The sequence below is a fragment of the Caretta caretta genome, chromosome 8, assembly GCF_965140235.1.
Source record: "Caretta caretta isolate rCarCar2 chromosome 8, rCarCar1.hap1, whole genome shotgun sequence".
NCBI lineage: Eukaryota > Metazoa > Chordata > Testudines > Cheloniidae > Caretta > Caretta caretta.
The window spans coordinates 69,634,765-69,662,124 of NC_134213.1; the positions used below are offsets into that span (position 1 = coordinate 69,634,765).

Sequence of the window (27,360 nt, forward strand, 5' to 3'; positions counted from 1 at the left end):
ATGTTGGTATGTCTATATGGGGATAAAACCCCCCACAGCTGGCCTGGGTCAGCTGACTTGTATGCATGGGGCAAGGGTTGAAAAATTGCTGTATAGATATTCAGACTCCGGCTGGAGCCTAAGCTCTGGGATTCTCTGAGGGTGGAGGATCCCAGAGCTGGCTCTAGCCTGAGCCCCAATGTTTACACAGCAATTTTTAGCTCCTCAGCCCAAGCCTGAGCCAGCTGAACCAGGCCAGCCATGGCCATGCTGCGGGGCTTTTATCACTGTGTAGATGTACCCTAAATGAGATAACTCACCCCACTTTGCTATGGGTATTTTTTCTTCAGCCAAAAGGAGAAGAATTGTCCCACATTATAGCTCTACATTTTTCATAGATAACATTTGCAAATCCTTTTACAGACTTTTCCCTGAGCACAACATATATTGGAGTCTTGTTGCAAAATTTGGAATGAATTTGTCTCCTTGTTCTTAGAAGATACAAACCCATGTTTTACACATCTTTATGTTTCACACATCTTTTAGAGTTCTGGTTCCTTTGGAATTGTTCCCTTTCAATAAGCAGACAAAAAACATGAATCAAGTAGGTTAGACTCTTTTTTTTATTTTAACTTTACCAAGTTCTAATCCAGTTCACATCTGAGAAAACTATCAGACTGTCTGGTGTTCTTGGAAAAAACCCAGAAAGTTCAACAAATAGGACCCAAATGTCTTATTCAAAATGTTGCACACCCCCTTCCACCTCCTCCCAAGCCCACAAGTTCAGATTTTCCATGCCTATCCTAGTCTCTTTGTCTTTAAGAGCAAACAAGTTTAGACCAATAAAGTAGTACAAGGAATAATAAGAGTATTTACTTAGGGCTAGATTATGAATTAGTCTGCACTGAGCAAAGGGCAGTGTATTGCTGTGCATCTCTTGGAGGAGCTGAGGATGAAAATGACCCACAGTCTCCCTCATGACCCACAGTCTCCACTGCTCCATGGAGGTAGTAAACTACCTGGACTCAGGTTCTATAGCTGTCACAGTGAACCTCAACCAACACATGGGACAGCTACACTGCTGGGCACACCGGGGAATCCGAGCCAAGGCACCACCCATTTCCCATCTATCAGAGGGGAGCCTGCTTTCTCTCCCACATTGTGAACAGCAGTATGATTAGCCAGCACAATATAATAGGGGGCACATTATACCCCTTACAACCATATATTGCTGCACAAGGTGGGTCACAATCTGGTCTTTAATAACAACGTGTTCAAAATAATTTCAAATATTCACATGTATCTATATTAGAGCTACCTGCTGAAGATGTGAGCTTTCTCAAACGCCCTGAGGCTGTTTTTTCCCTTTCTTTTAGCCTATTAGATTCAAATAATTTACAATCTACCATTTGGGTATGAAAATCTCAATGAAGAATGAGCCTAAAACATCAGATTGTGCAACTAATCTTAACTGCTCCAAGAGCAGAAGACAAATAGAGATGTTAAAGTCACAAGAACTTGTTCACAGAATGATCACTGCAGTATGAACATGGGGGGACAAATACACTCCTTCTCATGCAGAAGGGTACAAATCTCCTCTCATGTCCCATCCTAACCTAATGTTCCCAAAGGGGTGACATACACAATACCTGCCCTTCTTTGGGGTTTCTGCTATGGAAGGACCATTTTAATTTCAGTCAGGGGCCCATAGGAGCGCAGTCCAACTAATTGAAGTTACCAAGGTGATATGCTCAATCAACTCATTCCACCTGCCCCTACACCAGATAATGCCACCCACTCGTAGAGATCCATTGTCTTCCGTCAGGCTTCCTGATTGAAAGAAAGTCGTTGTAGCCACTTTCAGCTACCATAGCCTCACCGCTCTCTCAAGGGGTTGTTATGAGAATAACCACATTAGTAATTGTGATATGCTCAGTTCCTATCGTAATGAGGGCCATATAAGTACACAAGATAGAGACAGATCTCCAATCTTTCTGAAGATGCTTCCTAAGTATTGTGGGTGAAGTAGGCCTTACTGCTGCCCACCAGACACAGAAGGGGATAAGTACAACCCATCATACATACCCTGAAGAGACCAGAGACAGAAAGCTAACTGACCCACTTAGAAGAGTAACAAAAATAAATAGGAGCCCAGGGAAATGGATGTCTGTGGAGAAAGGAGTAGAGTCCCTAATGTATTGCGGGGGAAGTTGTTCTTCAGTGGTAATCAGCTTGAGTGATAATCAGCTTGACGCATGCAAATATCACTCACATTTTAGAATCTCCAAATGTGAATTTTATCCTTTTGCCCATTCCTAGATAACACTGCTCTCAGGAAAGGGAAAAGGTGGCCTCCTTTTGACTGAGCCAGTAGTCCTTCTGCAAAATTGGTCTCAGATGGATTTGATTTGTCGCATATGAAAAAAGATTTCTGTGATCTAAGAACAACAGTAGAATAGTTCCTTCATCCAGTCTCCATAGATTATCAGCATAAAATCTAAAATAGCAGTTTCAACAATTTAGGGTTTATTTTTCTTAGAGTATATTTATGCAGACTATTAATTTGCCACTAAAGATGGAGAAATGTATTCCATGCAGAAAGTTATTAGAATAGTGTAAGATTCTAGCAAGTTCTTTAGATCCCTTAATCTAATATCTCTTCTAGTCCTTTTGCCCTCAACACCATTTAATAAAACAAGCCTTGAGATAGAGCAAGTGTACAACTAACAATTAATAAATATTATTCATGAATTATTGTTATCAAATATAGTCCCTTTGTTGCACAAAATACTTTGCAAAGACAATACACTAATATTCCCAGTTTTTGAGGCCAGAAGGGACCATTGTGAGTGTCACACAGTCAGGAGTGGTTCACGATCATGAAAGTTTATCTCAGGGCAGACTGTCAAAAGGCAGGGCAGACACTCCAAACTGGTGGTATGTTCTATAATTAGATTTCACCTAGTAACAAGTTGCAACTCCTGAAGCACTAAAACTATCTTACCATGGCGTCACAGACAGTCCCCTTGGGAATTCCAGTCTATCTTGCTCCCCAGGTAAGCTGGCCTTAGTGATAGTTGTTTGCTACACACCAAAGATCACAAAAGAGTCAGGTTGCTTCCTGTCCCAAGAGACCAGTCACTTCTTTGCATAAGCGCAATGTGCCTTTGGTGGCATGTGACCAGGATTCATCACCGACTTTGGTCCGCTGGTTGGACCAGTCACTTACCCCAGGTCAATCGGTACCTCAAGATCTCACACCAAAGACAACACTTGTCGCCAATCCTATAGTAAACTAACTAAGGATTTATTAACTAGGAAAATGAAATGAGAGAGTTATTTACAGGTTCAAACAGGAAAACTTACATACACAAGTGAGTTACCATCTATGGTTCCAAAACCACAACAAAAGAGAGATGAAAAATTTTCTTGTTCACTATCTTTATTTCCTTCTTCTAGAATTCAAGCTGATGGGACAAGCCCTTTTGCACGTCACCTCTTCATGGGAGTGAAGGGGTAATTAACAAAGTCTTTGTATTGTGATGTTCCACAATGGCCCATTTAGTTTTGATAGCCTTCTTAATGAGAAGAAGGCCATCCCTTCTGACAGAAAAGGAGTACTTGTGGCATCTTAGAGACTAACAAATTTATTTGAGCATAAGCTTTTGTGAGCTACAGCTCACTTCATCAGATGCATCGGGGCTGTGGGAAGGGCGACCAGCACATCTCTCGGCCCGCGCTGCTTCCCGCAGCCCCCATTGGCCTGGAACGGCGAACCAGGGAGCCGCAATCGGACTAACCCGTGGACGCGGCAGGTAAACAAACCGGCCCGGCCCTCCAGGGGCTTTCCCTGAACAAGCAGTGCTTCTAGTTTGGGAACCATTGATCTAGTCTGACCTCCTGTATAACACAGACCATAGAGCCTGAGCCAGTAATTTCTACATCTTTCCCAGAACTTCTGTTTGAGTTACAGTATCTTTTTGAGGCAGCCAGTCTTGATTTAAAGACTACAGGATCCCTGTCCAAAAGAATTACACTCCAGGGACACAATCCAGCTCCCATTAAAGTTAATGGGTATCTTTCTATTGGCTTTACTGGAAAATGGATTTGGCCCTCATCTAAATATGACATGAGATGACACAGTGAGAAATGGTATCACATAGTCACACAAATTAAGGTTTTGAGGTTACTTGCACTTGCAAGGAACAGAATTTCATCCCCTTTTACTGTTTTAGTTTTTAGTAAGTTTTTATTTGATTAGGCTGGCCAGGGTGAGTTTTACTAGATGGCATGATGTGGGTAGCTGGAACAGAGGAGAAAGGGGACATTTTATGCCCTCTTAATTCTGTGTAGGCATGTATGATAAGCCATGATCTGGCATCACAGCCCTCTGCAATTTTGAAAAGCACCTTTCAAACTGCATTTTAAATCTTTGGAGTTAACAAAGATCACACAGCAGCCAATTTACTTTCAAAGCTTAAAAACAATTCTGATTTGTGTCACACTGTACTTCTTCCAAGCACTTTCCTCTGGTTTTACTTGAAGACTAAGTGTTATGAACAGACGGGGATGGCAGTTTTCCACACGTCCCATATTATGCACACACAGCCAGACCCTACTTGTTTCTAATTTCCTTAGTGGCACAGCACACATCTTTGGCAGAGATTCATTTCACGTTTCACTCAGCAAAGACACACACTATTTTTGGAGAACTTATTGGAGGTGTTTACATAGGCTGTAAGTGACAAGTTAGAACCATGTTTTAGGTAACTAACTAACAGCTTGTCTACACTGTGCCACAGTGTGGGCTACTGGGGTGTGAACTGCAGAGCGCACCAAATGTTGCACTATAACTACTCCATGTGGACACTGTGGCACAAACTAAGAAATGCCTAATTTTCATTAACTCAGTCCTGTTTAAAAAAGGACTACCTTGACCTGAACTAGGAAGTTCATGCCAGCAGTGTCCACACGGGGCAGTTACAGAACAACATTTTGGTGCACTCTGCAATTCACACCCCTGTAATCCACACTGCAGCATAGCGTAGATATAGCCTGAGCACATCAGGGTCTATTTGAATACAATCCCATGACAATGGTGCATACTTTGTCTTCAAGGAGTGGTTCTTTGGAAGAGGCTTCCAATCAGGTGGATGGCCTCTTTACAAATAGTTCTTCAAACTGCTCTCAGGCTTGAGCCCTCCCATTTTACAGATTTTCTGCTTCTCCCTAACACTTTTTGAGCAGATTGAGCCCAGCCCAAGAAGCCAACCTGTCCACACTTGCTTGTCCCACATAGGGTGACCAGACAGCAAGTGTGAAAAATCAGGACAGGGTGTGGGGGGTAATAGGTCCTTATATAAGAAAAAGTCCTGAATATTGGGACTGTCCCTATAAAATTGGGACATCTGGTCACCCTAGTCCCAAAAGAGGTGTCATTTCCTCCTTCAGAAAGTATTCCATTGTTGCAGCTGCTCTGGTCTGTCAAGGGAGTGGATACCTCTGAAATGTGTTGAGCTCAGCTGTTCAGTTTGTCAAAAGTAATCAGCACTGAAAAAAATCTCATTCCATCTGTTTAAATGAATGATGTAGATTCTAGCAAAGCTTTAAAGAAATAACATATTTTAAATTCTTATGTCAGTTCTGTGCAGTGGAGCCACATCATTTTCTCACAATTTCTTCTCTCATTGCAGAGCTGAACACCTATTACATTGGTTCTTAGAAGAAGGAAGGCTGCCACTGGGACTGGCAGGTAGTTTTGAGCCCAGTTCTGGTAATACTAGAACCCAAGAGGAAACAAAAGAGAATATCTGCAAGAGGCTATTTACCAGGTTGAGAGCAACTAGTGTTCCCAGAGATATTATGCCTTCCTTAGGCACAATGCCTCCTAGCCTTTCTAAGGAAGTTTGCTATAGACAACAGCCTAATTTAGTCCTTACAGAGGAAAAGTATAGAGAGGTGCCATTCAAACAAGCGGATATCTGAGGTAAGTGTAATCTGGGCATTAAGAAAAAGGAAGATTGGATAGAAAGAACCATCTACCTCGTGTGTCTCAGATGTCATTGTCAGGATCCCAGCTGTGGGGTGTGGCTCAAAGCTGGAAGCCATAGTCTACATTAGTGTCATGACAAAGGGTCAGGTCATAGTTAATGAGCTGTGCTGGATCAGAAACCAAACAGATCAGCTGCGGCAGGGGTAGTGGAGCAGAGACAGAGTGAAGGACTAGGAGCCAGGCAGGGGACCTGGAACCTCTGAGCGAGGCAAGGTATCAGGAACACAGCAGAGTCTGTTTACAGAAGCAAGCCAACAAGCCACCTAGTTGCATACAGTCTCCAGGTGTTTCCTCCAGGGCTTAAATAGCATGCCTGAGCCAACTGAGAGCTCAGTAAGCACTGCCAGTTAGGGTTTCTGTGGGCTGGGCAGCCAGTGAAGCCTGAGCCCACAGGGGTCCTAAGGTTGCTGTCTCCTACACCATCAGATCTGTTGACGGGTGGTATAGACATGATGATTGGACCTCACACCCATCCACTACTTCTATGAGCCCTTCCTCTGAACACAGATCCAGTATAGGGAAGTGTAAAACTACTGTTGTCATAAGAGAATACGAAGGAAGTCTGTTGGCAGAACACAGTTATCTTTTTCTAGAGTGGAAACTTGCTTAAATGACAATGAAAAACTAGACTACAGGAAGATTTCTTTGTGTACTTAGATTTCTGAATTGATGTGTGTGTTCTATTTTTAATCTGACTGTTACAAAGCCCTTAAACTAGCCTCCTTCTGTGTTTATTCAGATTGAAATTTCCCTACAGATGACAGCATTGTTACTATAAATGTGTAAGTCATATTTTTTTATCCATGGCACTGTATTAAAAATGCCAGTCTGATTAGAAATCACCCAGATTACAATGAATTACAGATTTTTTTTCATCAAAACGCATATGTGTTCATGCTATCTATGCAAAAGCCATCATTACTAGACAATAGGACCTTCTTACTTGGAATCAGATCCCTGAGGCTCAAAAATGGACCACTCAACTTTATTCTCACTAAACTATCATCCCATTTTTGCTGAAAATATTTACATACTTTAGTTTGATTTGATTGATTTCCAAGTTAATTATGGAATGCAAAATAAATCCTGAATTTTTTGAAGGTTTCAGTTTCATCCTAAATATTTTACACTCCTACTGATTGATTGCTACTAGCTGCCTAGAAAGTATTAGTACAAGGAATGTTGAATGAATGGTATTCTAAAGAGTAAATATAGACTCTTTAATCTGAACACATTGCTACAGCTGTAGCAGATACTGATGTAAATTTTGACTATGACTGTAAAGACAGAATAGTGTGTGGTGGCAGGACAAATGAGTAGAAAAAAACAACTCTTATTAGGTATTCAAAAGCAGAGCGCTGGGCATAACATTTGTTCTGGTGGACAATATTTTTGTTATTCTTGCTTGTAAAGTTTCAATGAGAAAATGATCATGCATGTTTTATATCATACATTATGATGGTTTTACGTTAAAACCATGACAAAATCCTGTTGTGTGCATAAAGACAATTTCCATTGTCTGAGAGCAAAATTTTGGTCCTTATTTAGCTGCATACCACCCATGATAGGGCCCTTAGATTTTTTACATGATATTCTATATCTATGATATATGAGATCAGTAATAATTAAAAAGAAAAGGAGTAATGTGAAGTCTCCCTCATGTTTTAGTATGATATAAAATAGCATTTGTGTAAAAATCCTGCATGTCTAAATTGAATTGGACTATTAAAGAACACAATTCAGTTAATACAATAGGAAGCTGCAGTACCGGGCTGTGGAATATTTGTGGCTTGATCCATTTCCTGACCAGTTATTGCCTAATTTACAAATATAGAAAGTGAACATTGACCTTAGGAAGTAAGACATCAATGGCTATTTTTCAAAATCAAGTCATTAATTTTCCAAGCACAATTTTATACATGTAATACATTGTACCTGCAATTAAATATGGGGCTCACTACCTGATTTGTGGATAGAATCAGGTAGTTAGATGCTTAAATGATAGCATTTGCACTCTCAATTAATTATGAGGACACTTTTATGGGTGGAATTAATTGTTGGTGCAAAATCAGAGGGCAGCCTGAAGTCCCTTTATAAATCAAGTCCTAAGAGTCCTATGGTCTATATACAGTTGGGGGGGCCAGTCTAGCTACAGGTGAACAGGGAAGATGCCTAGGTCAGCAGTTTTTGCCTGGACATCCCTTTGTCATAACAGAGGGACAGCCAAATCCAATTAGAATGGCATTGTGACTCTGTCGGCCTGGCTGCAACATCATTTAAACTTGGCCTGGCTGCCTCTCTGTCATGATAAAGGGACTGCCAGGCCAAATCTGCCTAGATCTATGAGAACCGGGATGGTACATTGTAGTTTTGCCTAGGGCTGCACATTGTTAAATGTACTGTAAACAGAGGCTGCTCAAGACAATCACATCTCACAGCCCATTAAGAGAAAGCTCTGTTTAGTAAAGTTTGGTTGCTTAAATGTGGGGGGTTTAAGCAAAGTAAAATGACTAGTACTGCTACCTGTTTTTTTTTAAAACATGAATTCTTCAGTTCATCTAAGAAGAGCAACAGATTCCACATATCCTGTTTAGTCTACAGGTCATCTTTTGGCATTTCAAGAACATATGCCAATAGTTAGCTGAATAACTACTGTATGCCAGAGGCTCTAGAGAAAAAATCTTTCCACTTAATGGGACTAACTGAATAATAATACAAAACATAGAAAAATGTACAGTAATATTCTTGAATAGATATTCCATGGTTATAAATCAAACATTTTCTGCATTGTGAATTTACCATATAACCCCTTCCAAATAACTCCCAAACAGCAATTGGAATTTTTTTCAAAAGTGATCAAGTGACTTAGGAGCCTAAATCCTATTTTAAAACGTGACTTAGGCCCTTAGAAGTCTAAATCCCATTGATTTACAAGAAGACTTAGGGACTTTTGAAAATGGGCTTCTAAATTAGCTAGATACTTTTGAAAATTTTAGTCAACATCTATTTGAGTGACCATACTAGCATCTATGGCCATAACTTCTTAAGATATAAGGAAGAAATTTTCCCAAATCCATTTGTTAAATAGAATTTTTTTTATTTTGTTCTATTTGTAAATTTCACATGCTAAAAACAAAGGTAAAAGAATATAGATGTCTAGTTTTAAATATTACCCTTGCTTTTAACAAGATACAAAAATTTAATTTTAAGATTAATGGCCAGATTGTATCTTCTACATGAGAAGAAAACACTATCGATTCTTACTGGTGGCTATGGAAGGTGGGAGCACCTTTGTGGCTTAGTTTTCCCCTTCCAAGGTACCACCAAGCCTTTTGGCAAGGACTTCAAGGGGATCTGACTCCGTTTGGGGTGGAGTGAGAGAAAAGGTGCTGTCTGCATGATGTCCCACAACCAACCCCATATTAAATCCCCACTCTTTAGAAAGGATTCTTGGGATACTGGATGGGATGTGAGGCCCTAACACAGGGATGGCCAAACTGAGCCTGAGAAGGAGCCAGAATTTACCAATGTACATTGCCAAAGAGCCACAGTAATACGTCAGCAGCCCCCGCATGAGCTCCTCCCCACCCCCGGCTCCCAGCGCCTCCCACCCACTGGCAGCCCTCCCCACACCTCCCAATCAGCTGTTTTGTGGCATGCAGGAAGCTCGGGGGAGGAGGGGCAGGAGCGAGGGCATGGCAGGCTCAGGGGAGGGGGCGGGAAGGGGTGGAGTGAGGGCCAGGCCTGTGGCAGAGCCAGGGGTTGAGTAGTGAGCACCCCCACCCGGCACATTGGAAAGTTGGTGCCTGTAGCTCCATCCCTGGAGTTGGTGCCTCTGCAAGGAGCTGCATATTAACGTCTGAAGAGCCGCATGTGGCTCCGGAGCCACAGGTTGTCCACCCCTGGACTAACATCATGACTGTGTGGGAGCTGTGTTGTCTTTAGTGCAAGCTCCTCATCGTTGTCTCTGCTCTAAATTATAGGACTGCTCATCTTGCAGTAATAATACAGAAAGAAAGGCCTCATTTTCCTCTCACTTATGCCAATTTTGTCCTGGTGTAACTTAATTGACTTCACTGGAATTGCTCCTGTTTTAAAGCAATGTAAGCGACAGCAGAGTCAACAGGCCAGACTGAACATTAAGAAACTCATATACATTTCCAACAAAGGCAAATTGTAAAACTAAAGATAATATTTTTGCAGCACAACACTGTACTCTTCAGATTAAATAGCAGCAAACTGACCATGCAAATCTAAATCCACATAAAAAAGGTTAAAGTTCCTCAGATCTATACATTTTTTGGAGCTGGAGGTCACTCGATCAACTCTGGGATTTAAAGCACCTCAGATGCAAATATTCACCAGATTGTTCACAATTTAGCTCAGGCACCACTTTTGGGGCTCAGAAGGTCATGCCTGACTAATCTAATCGCCTTTTATGATGAGATTACTGGTTCTGTGGATGAAGGGAAAGCAGTGGATGTATTGTTTCTTGACTTTAGCAAAGCTTTTGACACGGTCTCCCACAGTATTCTTGTCAGCAAGTTAAGGAAGTATGGGCTGGATGAATGCACTACAAGGTGGGTAGAAAGCTGGCTAGATTGTCGGGCTCAACGGGTAGTGATCAATGGCTCCATATCTAGTTGGCAGCCGGTATCAAGTGGAGTACCCCAAGGGTCGGTCCTGGGGCCGGTTTTGTTCAATATCTTCATAAATGATCTGGAGGATGGTGTGGATTGCACTCTCAGCAAATTTGCGGATGATACTAAACTGGGAGAAGTGGTAGATACGCTGGAGGGGAGGGATAGGATACAGAAAGACCTAGACAAATTGGAGGATTGGGCCAAAAGAAATCTGATGAGGTTCAATAAGGATAAGTGCAGGGTCCTGCACTTAGGACGGAAGAACCCAATGCACAGCTACAGACTAGGGACCGAATGGCTAGGCAGCAGTTCTGCGGAAAAGGACCTAGGGGTGACAGTGGACGAGAAGCTGGATATGAGTCAGCAGTGTGCCCTTGTTGCCAAGAAGGCCAATGGCATTTTGGGATGTATAAGTAGGGGCATAGCGAGCAGATCGAGGGACGTGATCGTTCCCCTCTATTCGACATTGGTGAGGCCTCATCTGGAGTACTGTGTCCAGTTTTGGGCCCCACACTTCAAGAAGGATGTGGATAAATTGGAGAGAGTCCAGCGAAGGGCAACAAAAATGATTAGGGGACTGGAACACATGAGTTATGAGGAGAGGCTGAGGGAGCTGGGATTGTTTAGCCTGCAGAAGAGAAGAATGAGGGGGGATTTGATAGCTGCTTTCAACTACCTGAAAGGGGGTTCCAAAGAGGATGGCTCTAGACTGTTCTCAATGGTAGCAGATGACAGAATGAGGAGTAATGGTCTCAAGTTGCAGTGGGGGAGGTTTAGATTGGATATTAGGAAAAACTTTTTCACTAAGAGGGTGGTGAAACACTGGAATGCGTTACCTAGGGAGGTGGTAGAATCTCCTTCCTTAGAGGTTTTTAAGGTCAGGCTTGACAAAGCCCTGGCTGGGATGATTTAACTGGGAATTGGTCCTGCTTTGAGCAGGGGGTTGGACTAGATGACCTTCTGGGGTCCCTTCCAACCCTGATATTCTATGATTCTATGATTCTATGAATTGTTCTTGGATCCAGAGATTTCTTTAAAGTTCTGGGGAGAAGGGATTGCAGTGGGTACCTCCAAACTCTAGTGATCCATTTTGTGCATGGCTCATCTCTCAAACCTCTCCCAGCGTCTGGTATTCTCTGTTAGAAGAGCACTGAGATCAGACGATGTCTATCCGCCTTCCTCCCAGCTTCCTGGAAACAGAGGCTTCCACTATGTCACTGTTCCATAACAGCCTGAATCATGCCTGAGCTCCTAGACAGGCAAGCTCACCACAACTTCATAGGTGAAACGTGTGAGTCCTACACATGATACGACCTCCTGGAACTCGTCCACAAAACCCCTATCTTGTCTACATTTAACACTCTTTTGTGTTTTTTTACAGTGAGTCAAACTGAGTGTATATAAAGTATATAATTTCCTATTTCTGTTCCTGCTTCCTTTCCTTTTCCTTTCAGCCAACCTCTGTTTACTTGCCTTTTGTCTGTCTGTCCTCCTTCAGTGTTTTAGACATGCCTACCATAGTTTCAAGCTGATCTACACTGAAAAGTTATATTGTCACAGCTACGTCAGTTGGGATGTGAAAAAACACCCCCCTGACCAACATAGCTGTGCCAACAAAAACCCCATTGTAAACACAGCTATAGCAAAGTCAGTATAGCTAACTTTGTTCGGGGAGGTGGTTTTCCTATACGGACAGAAAACCCCATTCTATCAGTATAGGCTGTGCCTATGCTATGGGGTTATGCTGGCATAGTTATGCCAACGTATCTATTCCCTTATACTCTCTGTAGTGTAGACATACACTAGTAATCATTAGAATAGTCTTATGAGGGTGAGGATGATTTTCAGATAAAAATTGCCATATACTATTGTAAAAGAGTCAGTTAGGTGCATGATGCAGATTTTACACTTTCCTCTGAAGCATCTGGTACTGGTCATGATCAGACAGGATACCAGGACAGATGGTCTGTTCCTGTATGTCAACTCATATGTTCTTAAAACTGAAACCAGACTAGCACAATCCGCAACCAAGAGAAATGCCAAGAGTGAATTCCAGAATCCTTAGTAACTCCATGTCCACTTATTGGCACTAGAGGGGTATCTTTATCTCTCTATGAACTACTGCCACCATTATCATAAAAAAGAATTTCACCAAAGGCAAAGAGTTATAAAAATAACAAATAGATGAAGGGCAAACAGACTGCTATTAAAAGCTTTGTTTGCTAAAGGAGCACTCAAGGAAGACAAGGCTGTTGTGGAGGAGCTAAATGAATTCTTTGCATTGGCCTTCACTGCAGAGGATGTAAGGGTGATTCCCATACCTGAGCCATTCTTTTTAGGTGACAAATCTGAGAAACTTTCCCAGATTGAAGTGTCAACACATGAAGTTTTGGAACTGACAAATTAAACAGTGGTAGGACACCAGGGCCAGATGGAAATCAGCCAAGAGTTCTGAAGGAACTCAGATATGAAATTGCAGAACTACTTACTGTGGTCTGTAACCTATCACTTAAATCAGGCTTTGTAACAGATGACTGGAGAAAAACAAATGTAATGCTAATTTTTTAAAAAAAGGTTCCAGATATGATCCTGGCAATTACAGTCTGGTAAACCTAATTTCAGTATCAGGCAAACTGGTTGAAACTATAGTAAAGAACAGAATTATCAGACACATAAATGAACATGATATGTTGTGGAAGAATCAACACAGCTTTTGTAAAGGGAAATCACACCTCACCAATCTATTAGAATCTTTTGAGGGTGCAAACAAGCATGTGGACAAGGGAGATGCAGTGAATATAGCGTACTTAGATTTTCAGAAAGCCTTTGACAAGGTCCTCATCAAAAGCTATTTAACAAAGTAAGAAGGCATCAGATAAGAGGGAAGGTCCTTTCATGGATCAGTAACTGTCTAAAAGATAGGAAACAAAAGATAGGAATCAATGGTCAATTTTCACAATGGGGAGAAGTAAATAGCAGGGTACCCCCAAGGATCTGTACTGAAACCAGTGATGTTCAACATATTCATAAATGACCTGGGAAAAGGGGTAGACAGTGAGGTGGCAAAATGTGCAGACAATACAGACCAGAGACTGTACAGACCAGAGCCAGCTGCAAAGCGTTACAAAGGGATCTCACAAAACTGTGTGACTGGGCAACAAAATGATGAAATTAAATGTTGATAAGTGCAAAGTAATGCACAGTGGAAAAAAAAGATCCCAACTATACTTAAAAATGGTGGGGTCTAAATTAGCTGTTACAATTAAAGAAAGACATCTTAGAGTCGCCATGGATAGATCTTTGAAAACATCTGCTTAATGTGGAACAGGAGTGAAAAAGCTAACAGAATGTTAACTATTAGGAAAGAGAAATAAAAAAGACAGAAATATCAAAATGCCACTATATAAATCCATGGTACGCCCACACCTTGAATGCTGAATGGAGTTCTGGTCGTCTCATCTCAAAGGAGATATATTACAACTGGAAAAGGTGCAGAGAAGGGCAACAAAAATGATTAGGGGTATGTAACAACTTCTATATGAGGAGAGATTAGAAAGAGCGGGACTGATCGTCTTAGAAAAGAGATGATTGGGTGGAGATATGATAGAGGTCCATAAAAACCTGAATGGTGTGGAGAAAGTGAATAGGGAAGTGTTATTTATCCCTTCATATAACACAAAAACAGGGGTCACCCAATGAAATTAATAGGTAGCAGGTTTAAAACAAACAAAAGGAAGTACTTCTTCACACAACACACAATCAATCTTTGGAACCCATTGCTGGGGATGTTGTGATGGCCAAAAGGTTAACTGGGTTCAAAAAAGCATTTGACAAGCTCATGGAGGACAGGTCTATCAGTGATTATTAGCCAAGTAGGTCAAGGACTCAACCCCTTGCTCTGGGTGTCCCTAAACCTCTGACTCCCAGAAGTTGGGACTAGTTGACAGGGATGGATCACTCAATAATTGACCTGTTCTATTCATTCCTTCTGAAGCTCCTGGTGCTGACCACAAGGTACTGGGCTAGATGGACCATTGGTTTGAGCCAGTATGGACATTATGTTTTTGGCTCTATCCTCCTCCTTTTCTGTCATTTTCCCTCTCTCCCTGTGTTAATTTAAGGGAAGAGTATAAAAATATTGCTCGGGCATGCAGGAGTGAAATCAGGAAGGCCAAATCACACCTGGAGTTGCAGCTAGCAAGAGATGTTAAGAGTAACAAGAAGGGTTTCTTCAGGTATGTTAGCACCAAGAAGAAAGTCAAGGAAAATGTGGGCCCCTTACTGAATGAGGGAGGCACCCTAGTGACAGAGGATGTGGAAAAAGCTAATGTACTCAGTGCTTTTTTTGCCTCTGTCTTCACGAGCAAGGTCAGCTCCCAGACTACTGCACTGGGCAGCACAGCATGGGGAGGAGGTGACCAGCCCTCTGTGGAGAAAGAAGTGGTTCGGGACTATTTAGAAAAGCTGGATGAGCACAAGTCCATGGCGCTGGATGTGCTGCATCCAAGAGTGCTAAAGGAGTTGGTGGATGTGATTGCAGAGCCATTGGCCATTATCTTTGAAAACTCATGGCGATCGGGGGAAGTCCCGGACGACTGGAAAAAGGCTAATGTAGTGCCCATCTTTAAAAGAGGGAAGGAGGAGGATCCAGGGAACTACAGGCCACTCAGCCTCATCTCAGTCCCTGGAAAAATCATGGAGCAGGTCCTCCAGGAATCAATTCTGAAGCACTTAGAGGAGAGGAAAGTGATCAGGAACAGTCAGCATGGATTCACCAAGGGCAAGTCATGCCTGACTAATCTAATTGCCTTCTATGACGAGATAACTGGCTCTGTGGATATGGGGAAAGTGGTGGATGTGATATATCTTGACTTTAGCAAAGCTTTTGATACCGTCTCCTACAGTATTCTTGCCAGCAAGTTAAAGAAGTATGGGCTTGATGAATGGACTATAAGGTGGATAGAAAGTTGGCTAGATTGTCGGGCTCAACGGGTAGTGATCAATGGCTCCATTTCTAGTTGGCAGCCGGTATCAAGTGGAGTGCCCTAAGGGTCGGTCCTTGGGGCGGTTTTGTTCAATATCTTCATAAATGATCTGGAGGATGGTGTGGATTGCACCCTCAGCAAGTTTGCAGATGACACTAAACTGGGAGGAGAGGTAGATACGCTGGAGGGTAGGGATAGGATACAGAGGGCTCTAGACAAATTAGAGGAGTGGGCCAAAATAAATCTGATGAGGTTCAACAAGGACAAGTGCAGAGTCCTGCACTTAGGACGGAAGAATCCCATGCACTTCTACAGACTAGGGACCGAATGGCTAGGCAGCAGTTCTGCAGAAAAGGACCTAGGGGTTACAGTGGACGAGAAGCTGGATGTGAGTCAACAGTGTGCCCTTGTTGCCAAGAAGGCCAATAGCATTTTGGGATGTATAAGTAGGGGCATTGCCAGCAGACCGAGGGACGTGATCATTCCCGTCTATTCAACATTGGTGAGGCCTAATCTGGAGTACTGTGTCCAGTTTTGGGCCCCACACTACAAGAAGGATGTGGAAAAATTGGAAAACGTTCAGTGGAGGGCAACAAAAATGATTAGGGGACTGGAACACATGAGTTATGAGGAGAGGCTGAGGGAACTGGGATTGTTTAGTCTGCGGAAGAGAAGTATGAGGGGGGATTTGATAGCTGCTTTCAACTACCTGAAAGGGGGTTCCAAAGGGGATGGATCTAGACTGTTCTCAGTGGTAGCAGATGACAGAACAAGGAGTAATGGTCTCAAGTTGCAGTGGGAGAGGGTTAGGTTGGATATTAGGAAAAAAAAATTTCACTAGGAGGGTGGTGAAACACTGGAATGCATTACCTAGGGAGGTGGTGGAATCTCCTTCCTTAGAAGTTTTTAAGGTCAGGCTTGACAAAGCCCTGGCTGGGATGATTTAGTTGGGGATTGTTCCTGCTTTGAGCAGGGGGTTGGACTAGATGACCTCCTGAGGTCCCTTCCAACCCTGATATTCTATGATTCTATGAATTTTGTTCATATGATGGCAATAAAAAATAAAATAAACCCCAACCCCCACAAACACAACTTCTACCATTCTTTATGCACTGTTTCCTAAGAGCAGAAAAGCAAAATTAACCAATTTTTTTGACCATAACTTCATATCAAAATCAATCAGGAGTTCTGTCTAAGAAGCAATGACACAATATAGCAGTCTGTGTTAGCTAATCAAGGTCCAGTTTAATTCAGGAAGTTGAGGAATAAGTATTGTGAATCATAGAATCATAGGACAGGAAAGGACCTCAAGAGATCACCTAGTTCAGTTCCCTGTACTCCTGGCAGGACTAAGTATTATCTAGACCATCCCTGACGAGTGTTTGTCTAACTTGCTCTTAAAAATCTCAAATAACGGAGATTCCACAATTTCCCTTGGCAAATTATTCCAGTGTGTAACTACCCTGACAGTTAGGAAGTGTTTCCTAACCTTCAACCTATACCACAATTGCTGAAATTTCAGCTCATTCCTTCTTGTCCTATCCCCAGAGATTAACGAGAACAATTTACCTCCCTCCTCCTTGTAACAACCTTTTATGTACTTGAAAACTATCATGTCCCCCCTCAGACTTCTCTTCTCCAGACTAAATAACCCCATTTTTTTTCAATCTTCCCTCATAGGTCACATTTTCTAGACCTTTTATCCTTTTTTGTCGCTGTTTGCTGGACTTTCTCCAATTTGACCACATCTTTGAATTCTGGCATCCAGAACTGGACTCAATACCCCAGCTGAGGCCTAATCAGCAAGGAGTAGAGAAGAAGAATTACTTCTCATGTCTTGCTTACAACACTCCTGTTAATACATCCCAGAATTATGTTTGTTTTTTTTGCAACAGTGTTACACTATTGACTCATATTTAGCTTGTGGTCCACTATGACCCTAGATCCCTTTCTGCAGTACTCCTTCCCAAGCAGTCGTTTCTCATTTTGTAGTGTGTAACTGATTGTTCCTTCCTAAATGGAAGTACTTTGCATTTGTACTTATTGAATTTCATCCTATTTACTTCAGACCATTTCTCTAGTTTGTCCAGATCATTTTGAATTTTAATCCTATCCTCCAATGCACTTGCCACCCCTCAGAGCTCGGTATCGTCCACAAACTTTATAATTATATTCTCTGTGCCATTATCTAAATAATTGATGAAGATATTGAACAGAACCAGACCCAGAACTGATCTCTGCAGGACCCCACTCAATGTGCCCTTCCAGCATGACTGTGAACCACTGATAACTACTCTCTGGGAATGCTTTTCCAACCAGTTATGCACCCATCTTATAGCAGCTCCGTCTAGGTTGCATTTCCTGAATTTGATTATGAGTTGGTCATGCGAGACACTATCAAAAGTCTTACTAAAGTCAAGATATAGCACACCTACTGCTTTCCCGCAGTGACAATGCTTGTTACCCTATCAAAGAAAGCTATCAGGTTGGTTTGACACAATTTGTTCTTGACAAATCTATGCTGACTGTTACTTATCACATTATTATCTTCTAGGTGTTTGCAAATTGATTGCTTAATTATTTGCTCTATTATCTTTTCGGATATTGAAGTTATGATGACTAGTCTGTAATTCCCTGTGTTGTCCTTATTCCCCCTTTAATAGATTGGCACTGTATTTGTCCTTTTCCAGTCATCTGGAATCATTCCTGTCTTCCATGACATGTCAAAGATAATCATTAATGACTCAGATATCTCCTCAGTTCCTTGTATATTCTAGGATGTGTTTCATCAGGCCCTGGTGACTTGAAGACATCTAACTTGTATAAGTAATTTTCAACTTGTTCTTTCCCTATTTTCCTCTGATCCTACCTCATTTTCACTGACCTTCCCTATATTAGATGTCCAATCCCTACTAAACTTTTTGGTGAAAAATGAAACAAAAAAATTATTTAGCACTCAGGGCCATCCCTATCCATATGCAAAGTATACAGCTGCACAGGGCACCAGGAAATTTGGGGTATCACATTTCCTGGTGCCCTGCACAGTTGTATACTTCTCCAGCCCCTGCCTTGCCTCTGCCCCATGGCTCCCGTCCCAGCCCCATGCCCACTCCACCCCTTCCCCAAGCCCCCACCCCAGCTCCAGCCCCACCTCTTCCTGCCCCTGCTCCACCCCAGCCCGGCCCCCACCCCCCTGAGGACTGCTGCAGGGGTCGGGCCTGCACTCACTGCATGGTAAGTGGAGCTACCCGGCTCCAACCTGCCTTGTTCCGCTGGCGAGTGCTGGGGGGCACTTCCCCCCGTCCCCCAAGGCTGGGAGCCAGGGGAGCAGAGCAGAGCAATCTGGGGCTGGGGGACGGTTTCCCCTCTGCCCCCCACCCTCCCCATGAGGGCCTGGGGTCCCCCACACAGCCCCCCCCATGGAGGCCTGGGGGGCTGTGTAGGGCACCAAAATGGCTAGGGACGGCCCTCTTAGCACTTCTGCCATTTCCATATTTCCTGCTATTGTTTCCTACCCTGTCCTTGGTCTTCCTCTTGCTTCTAATGTATTTGTAGAATCTTTTCTTGTTACCCTTTATGTCTCTAGCTAGTTTAATCTTGTGTTGTGCCTTGGTTTTTCTAATTTTGTCCCTACATACCTGTGTTATTTGTTTATATTCATCCTTTGTAATTTGACCTAGTTTCCACTTTTTGTAGGACTCTTTTTTGAGTTTCACATCATTGAAGATCTCCTGGTTAAGCCAGGGTGGTGTCCTGATGTACTTCCTATCTTTCCTATGCAGTGGGATAGTTTGCACTTGTGCCTTTAATGTCTCTTTCAAAATCTGCCAACTCTCTTGAACTGTTTTTCCCCTTAGACTTGCTTATGTACCAGCCCCCTGAGTTTGCTAAAGTCTGCCTCCTTGAAATCTGTTATCTTTATTGTGCTGTTTTCCTTCTTACTATTCCTTAGAATCATGAACTCTACCATTTCATGATCACTTTCACTCAAGCAGCCTTCCACTTTCAAATTCTCAATCCTTTTTTTGTCAAAATCAAATCTAGAACAGCCTCTCCCCTAGTAGCTTTCTCTACCTTCTGAAACAAAAATTGTCTCCAATACATTCCAAGAACTTGTTGGATAATCTATGCCCTGCTGTGTTATTTTCCCAACAGTTGTCTGGGTAGCTGAAATCCCCCATCACCACCAAGTCCTATAAAATATAAAGGAAATCAGAAACTGCTAGATTAAAAAAAACCTTCTCGGTAATAATAAGAATCTTCCCGAGACAGACTTATGGGCATTCTCCTGTCAGCCTCTGTCCTATTCATAGTAATCATTATAACTAGGAGATAAACCAATTTCCATTGTATAAAGTTCATGTTCCAGTTTCCATAAAGATCTATAACATTTCACATAGCTGTCAGGATTATTTTATTTGGGGCTAATTGAAAGCATCAGTAGTAACAGTTCCATGCTCCTACAGGTACATCCTACACAGCACCTCTGACAGTGATGTAGGGAATGGATTAAACTGCTATAAAATAATTTCTTGCCTCTGTTCTTTGAGCATGGCTTTCCAGCATGCCAGGAAGCAATATGGGGCTTTTTGCTCATGCTTTGGGGCAGACACTCCCCTTGACCAGTACTGTCGCCTGGTATACCAGAGAGCTGAGGCAGCAGTGATGGAGGAGCGAAGTCTCTTCACTGAGGCAGTTGTCCTTGAAGGGCTCCCCACAGCACTGCTGCCACCAGGGAAGTCCCCCCACACCTTCCCAAGCTCCCATTCTGCACAATTCCCACACACCAGTCCCCATCCCCTGGAAAAATTCCTTTTCTCATCACCTGGGCACACATCCCTGGTCTCTCCCATGTCTCTTAATCCCACTCATCCTTACTCACCTCCTCTGCCTCTGGAGGTAAGCAGCCCAGTGGAGGTGTTTGGGGGGCATTGGGCATAAACAGTACATGGGGGCAAATAGAGAGGTAGGGAGAGTTAGTAGTGATTGGGATTGACTGGAGCTGTGGGGGACTATGAGGTGGAAGAGGGATTTGGCTAGGATACCTGAGCTGAGGAAAACAGGGTTGTGTGTGTGTGGACCAGAGTGGGGGTGTCTTTGCAGTGAGGCATCCAGGTTTGAAGAGATCCACAGGAAGACACTGACTCACTGCACTGGGCAGTGAGGGATCAGCACTGTGGGAGCTCTTGAAGTCTTGATGCCATGATGAACAGGCACTTGAGTCCCCACATCCCATGTCCCTGCAAAGTTATGAACCCCATTATACACACTGCCTCTTCCTCCACAGGCTATCTGTACATCCCTGCTAATCCTCACATACTTGCTCTTGTCTCATGGGGGCCCCAGAGCTCAATCCCATACTGCCTGCCACCACCCAGCCTCCTTCCCTGCTCTGTGTGAAGAGTGTAACCGGAGGCAGGCTGACAGCCTTGAAGACGGAAGTCTCTTGGCTTGTGTGTGTTTATAGTTTGGAATTTGCGATAATTGTGATTGATTAGCAAACAAATGTGAGGAAAATAGGGCATATTTCAAAAAGGGATCACAATTAAATATTTCTGTTGACCAAATTAATAAATATTTTACTAAAATAATTACACTTAAAATTCAGTTGTTCCATATACAATTATCTGGTTACATTTGGAAACTAAACTCAATCATTACCATATAAAACAGAGGGATTTTGTTCCCATTTTAAATATAAATCTCAATATAACCATGACTGTGGAGTTGCTACCAATGCCTCCATAATATGAACAAAAATGTTGACATAATTTTATAGTGGATATAAAAACAAAAGATTTTTTTATATATTATTCTTACCTTTTTTTCTTTTGAGAGAAAATTAACACCGTCCCGATAGGTGACTTTGCTTATATGGTGTTAGAACGAGAGTAAATAACTAGCCCACTGAAATGCTGGTACATTTCTCAGTAAAACCACAAGTAAACTACAGCTTCTGTTTTTTCAGACATGCCAAAGTGGATACTGGGTGTCCAAAAACATTAGTCTACTGTTGTGTAAACAACAAAAGCATCTGAAGGCCTAAAGGGAAGTAAAGGTCAACCTGATTTAAAGCAGCTTGCTTGAAAGCTCTTTGATATTTATTGTTTTGGTAACTACTAATGAAGAAATCAGGTTAGTGTTGTACAGGTTTATGTTGTTTTTTGAGCATATGGCATTACTTCGGGTTAAATTAGACTTTTTAAAGAGGTTTTACTTTTTAATATGATTTGAGTGGGATAATTCGTAGCTAAATACTCGATTCCCATTACAAATATATTGCAAATGTATGCACTGACAGTCCAAATTCTATCTGACAGCATGACTATCTCTAAATAAGTGAAATGGGGCACCCAAAATTGCTTAATCATCAGACACACCTAGGCATATAATTTATTCCTTCTCTGGCAATTTATTCACATGATATGAGCAAGACCAGCCACATGATATGTGAACCATATAGACTTTTGCTGCTTTTCATATGCATACAACATCCCCTTTGCCCAAACAATGCCACTGTATTGCTGCTAATCTGTTTCACTTCTGCAGCATCCACAGTGTTGACTATCCAGATGTCATGGGCTTAGGCAGAACTGTGGTCTTTAAAAGGTGCATACCAGGATTCGTTATAATTACTCTTTTCCACAAGTGTATGCCTATGTGGTTCTCCAACCAAGATTTGGCTCTAGTTTTGTAATCTAGTGAACTCTCCATTAATCTATGCAAATACATGAAAGCACAGTTATTCATGCTGGAACTATTATTTATTTAGAACTAGAGCCAGGTTTGTGCAGCAAAGTTTAGATGCATATCCAAACTTGTTCAATACACAGGGGGTTTTGGATGCTTGATTTAGTTGTGGGGTCATCTCTGTTTGGAACCTTTCCCTTTACAAATTATAGTTTCTTTTGCAAAAATGTTCTACGATAACCCTGAAAGTGAGAGATCAGTGATGAATACTAAGAGGTGAGGTCACTGAAGAAGTGGATAGTATCTAAATGATGAATCAACTCCATTGCGGATGCAATTTTAGGCCCCAGTCCTGCAATGAGCTCAGAGCAATCACAAGGTTTTGCCTGTATGGAGCCCTAGTTCCTATGTCATTCCTCAAAAATGGTATAAAAAAACCCCAACAACCCAGGGCTAAGTCAAAATTTATTGCTTTTGCTGCATTTGCAAATTCTTTACATACAGCTCTCCTGACAGCCACAGTTATGTTATGAATCTACAAAGTATGGAAAAAACCATTAGAAACTGTTTGTTTTTAATATTTGTGCTTAATGAAGTAGAAATTGGGCACGAGACATTCAGCGCCATAAATCACATGCCTCACTTGCTGCAGACTTGCCTATTCCTACCATCAGGCTCTAAATAACATTAAGGTATTTACTTCAATCCAGCCGTTACAAGATTTCAAAAAGTCACTGAAAATGAAGTGGAGTTCAGTGTGCTAAGGTTTTTGTTCGGGAGTTATTACATCCCGATCATTTGAATTTGTATGTAACGTCTGTTCACTCAGCAGTCAGGTACATGGACTATTCATGGAGCAAGAAGACCATGTGCACAGCATCCTGGTAGACGTTATCTGCATTAGCTCTGTTTCACCCTAAAGATTTTTTATCTTTTTGTTTATCCACTTGGTCTTGTGCTTTTTTATTCTCCTGGGTGATTCAGTATCTGTCACACAGCCTCATGTGCAATGTCCTTTCACTACTCATCCATATGACATCCAGGGCACTTCTCATATGGAGTCTCCTGGGTTGGTTCACTTTTGTTGTGCTGTGGGCTGTGTTCCAAACACTCACCTGTCTATAACACTAGTGGGGTGAGACAGGTCTGTCCATAAGGCACTGTTGCTCTGTTGGTTAATATCTGTCCATGAGATGATCCCACATCATCTTACCATTCCAAACAGTTTAATAGACTTTAAGATAATGTGGTCAAAAAGCTCTTAGGCCTGATCTACATGAAAAAGTTATGTCGACCCACCTACATCACTCTGGGATGTGAAAAATCCACACACTCAGTGAAGTAGTTAAGCCAACCTAACCCCAGTGTAGACAGCACTAGGTCAAAGGAAGAATTCTTTCGCTGACCTAGCTACTGCCTCTCAGTGAGGTGGATTATCTGTGCCAATGGGAGAACCCCTCCCATCAGCATAGACAGAGTCTCCACTGAAATGCTACAGCAGCACAGCTGCACCAATGTCATATTTCAAGTGTACACAAGCCCTTAGATTATCACATTTATTACACAGTTAAGTACAAAATTAACTTATGGAACCAAAAACCTTTTTTTAAAAAGTAGCACGCAGACACAGCTACAAACAACATCTACTGATGTTCATCTGAGTGATAAATTGAATATAATTTGCTATAGCAAACATGAAATGTAGTTAATAAAATGTGTTCTTAAAAGGATACTCTCCTCCAAACAGACCTTTTGTGAGACAAAATTCAGTGATGTGACTCGTGGGTAACTCCACTGATTTCACAGAGAGCTGCTCTGGATTTACACTGGTGTAGCTGAGATCAACATCTGGTCCCTTGGTCTCCCTCCTCTTGCTCAGAATCTGCGGATGGGAAGCCCTATGTAGAGTATGAGAGAGTGTCCATCTGTCTCCCTTTGAACTCCTCAGGCATCCTTTTCCTTGTAGAAAATTTGGATCCTTTTGGGAAAACATATAAACTACTATTTCTTCTTGGCTGACTAAGAGGTATACCAATCCAGGACCAGATGCAGGGTGCTAAAAATCTCTCAGGAAAGTATTTTCTCATAGGATTTCTAGCTCTTTTCTGTAGACTCAAGATCCTGAGCTTTATCCTTTTTGAAGTTTGCCTATCACTGCTATTCACTCACATACCAGTGAACCGCTCACTCTTTCCCCTCCTTCCCCCTTTCCTTTTGCCCTATACAAAGGCATCCATTGATGCTGACAGGCAGCTCTGCCACAGAAGCACTAAACCCACTGAGACCACTTTCCTACGACCAATATGCCAGCTCTTCACTGAGGCCCGTAGAACCAATTTCCAAGAAAAAAGGCCCTTTGCTTCTCTCAGAGACATTCTGAAACTTACAAGTCAGCACCGTTGTGGTCTTCAGCCCAGCTCTCTGCTTGAGGAGCTGAACTGTGGTCTCTTGTTCTCTGTAACTACCAGAGAATTTAAAAAAAAAAAAAAACTGTGAAGATCAAATTATGCCTTTTCAAGGGCGGCAGAGTCACATGGTAATGTGCTGAGCCACCTCCCAGGAATGCTTAGGATCTATTAATATGGGACAATTTTGTAGAGTTTTCTCTAAATATATAACCTTACAAGAAAGCTTTATTTTCATGCAGCTAACACAGTGGAAAAATGTGGCCTTGAAAATAACTACTATACACATAATCTTGGCTGGAATAAAAGGAGGATTATTATAAAGTTTATAATTTGGAAATTTGCAGTTAGATCATGAAATAGCATACTGGTAAATGTTAAATATTCAGGGTTGTGATTATACGCACACATGTGTGTGTGTGTCCCACTAACTGTGGATATTTGCAATGATTTGATTTGCATAACCAGTCTTGGTAAATGAATGCATTTATTGTACAGCCAATTACATATCCAACTTTTCTAAAAAATTGGGCTAAAATCTTTGTGTGACATATATAACATATATATATAACGGAAAAATGTGTTACTATCAAATAACAGTTAAATAATTAGTTATTGTATAGAGCATGCTTTTAAAACAGCCAGTTACTGACCAATGCAAACAAACCAATGCAAACAAACAAACAAACAACTTTACTAAGCTAAAACTTTACTAAGAGGTACTGTTTTGGTTTTGCAACAACATCCTGTCCTCATCCTCAAATTCACAAACACACAAGCAATAACATTGTCAACAATTATTGGATAACATTAAATGATTGTTAAACTTCTCAAACGCATAGTTAATCTGACATAGCCTACTGAGTTTCTCCATTAAGCTATCAAAACAAATCTGACACACAGTAGACTCAGACATGAGGGAGTTTTCAATTTGTTAACATGAAAAGATCCGTTTTATAAATTATTTTTGTTTATTGAAAGCCTAATGTTGCAATCCTCACAAGGTGGCAAATTTTCTTCCTGCCAGGCTTCCCACAGGCAGCAGATCTGGTGTGATTTCATTGGGGAAAAGTGGCAGGAGGCATGAGACTTTGCAGGGGTCTGCACTATTGAACGCCGTAGAAGTATGTTTCTTAGAGGGTTGGACTGCAATAGCATGTATGTAAGGAATTATAAACACAGGCTAAAGGAGAGTCAGGGCCACGGGCAATATATCTGTGTCAGTGTGAATGTACTATCTAAACCGGGGGTTTTTAACATGAGACTCACAAGCACTACTGCGGGTTGAGACCTCCCTGCCCTTCCCATATTTTTAACTGGGAGGAGGATCCTGTCTAATTTCTCAACAGATGGGATGGGAGCCCTGGGGCAGCACCAGAATGGAAAAGGTTGAGAACAACTGATCTAAACCATCAGCTTACTGGATTTTGTGAGGCTCATGACTTTCCACATAGTAAACTTATTACATTGGCAATACATTTTACATTAGTGATAAAATGGACCCAAATCAGTGTGTTATTTTTGTCCTTTCTCTTACATTCTTCTACAAGAGAGATCAGGGCAGTACCCCACATCTATTTTTCACTGCCTATATGACACCCTCAATGCCAAATTGTAATAACATAACATTGTAACTCTTGAATTAGAGCACCACTCTCTTGAGTGTCTGCTCCAACTCCACTTTCTGCCTTGAGGCATGGTCTAGGTAAATTGTCACAAGCAGCAGGGTCCATCAGAACAATAGCAGGAAGCTGACAGGCAGAGTCCCAGCTCCTAGTCTGGAACTCTGCGTATAGGTAAGTGATATCTTCCCAACCCAAACAACCAGCTTGATGGAGAATAGAGATGAGGAGTGGGTCTGCAGCCCTATACGATAATGGGAGCACTGCATGAGCTAGGGGTTGGCGCCTTTGCGAGTACTTTCGCCAGCTGCTGCAGCCTATCAGGGATATCAGGGAAAATGCCTTTTAGGTCTGCTCTGCTTCAAGAAGTCACTCCTTCCACTGCCCACAGAGGCTGAAGAAGGCCTTGCTTAGTTACTCCTGTCCCTGGCAGTGATAACTGGAGGCTTTTATGTGCATGTCTGTGTAGGAGTGCCAGCGTGGGGCCTTTTGCAGCTATTGCAGGCAGGGGAAGGAGCTGCTCAGAAAAAGGCATTTCTCTGCTTCCAAAGCCCAGCTTTTTACAAGTATCTTTTTTTCCAAGGGCCTTTCAGCAGCCTTGGCACCTCTCAGCCCACACCACGAGGCAAGTAGCAAGATCGTAGACTCGTCTCCATGTCTGTTTTCTGATCCTAGAGCTGGACTCCCCCCCGCCCCGCCCCACTTGTTCCTGAGAGGAGAGAAAAATATCACTTCCCCACAGGCAGAGTTCCAGCCTAGCAGGTGGGTCTCTACCTGTCAGCTTCCTGTGGCTGCTTTGATGCCTTGTGCTTGACACTGTCAGAGCAACACACCCCAGTTCCTGCCTTATATCAAGGAAGTGGGGCTGGAAATTGGGAGAGACAATCTTTAATTGTAGAGAAAATTTAAAAAGTCTTTAAAGAAAGATTTGGGGATTTACTGATTACACTTTGCTGACAGAGACAATCAAACATCACAAGTAGA

The 27,360-nt window shown here is 42.1% G+C and overlaps 1 long non-coding RNA gene across 1 annotated transcript in view; it reads right to left on the bottom strand.

The window, feature by feature from the left end:
- Positions 1-24,895, bottom strand: part of LOC142073015 (uncharacterized) — a 39,242-nt gene extending 14,347 nt beyond the window's left edge. Inside the window, exon 1 of the long non-coding RNA XR_012669680.1 lies at positions 24,099-24,895. This is a non-coding gene — a long non-coding RNA (uncharacterized LOC142073015). The remainder of the gene's footprint in view (positions 1-24,098) is intronic.
- Positions 24,896-27,360: the final 2,465 nt, after the last annotated feature.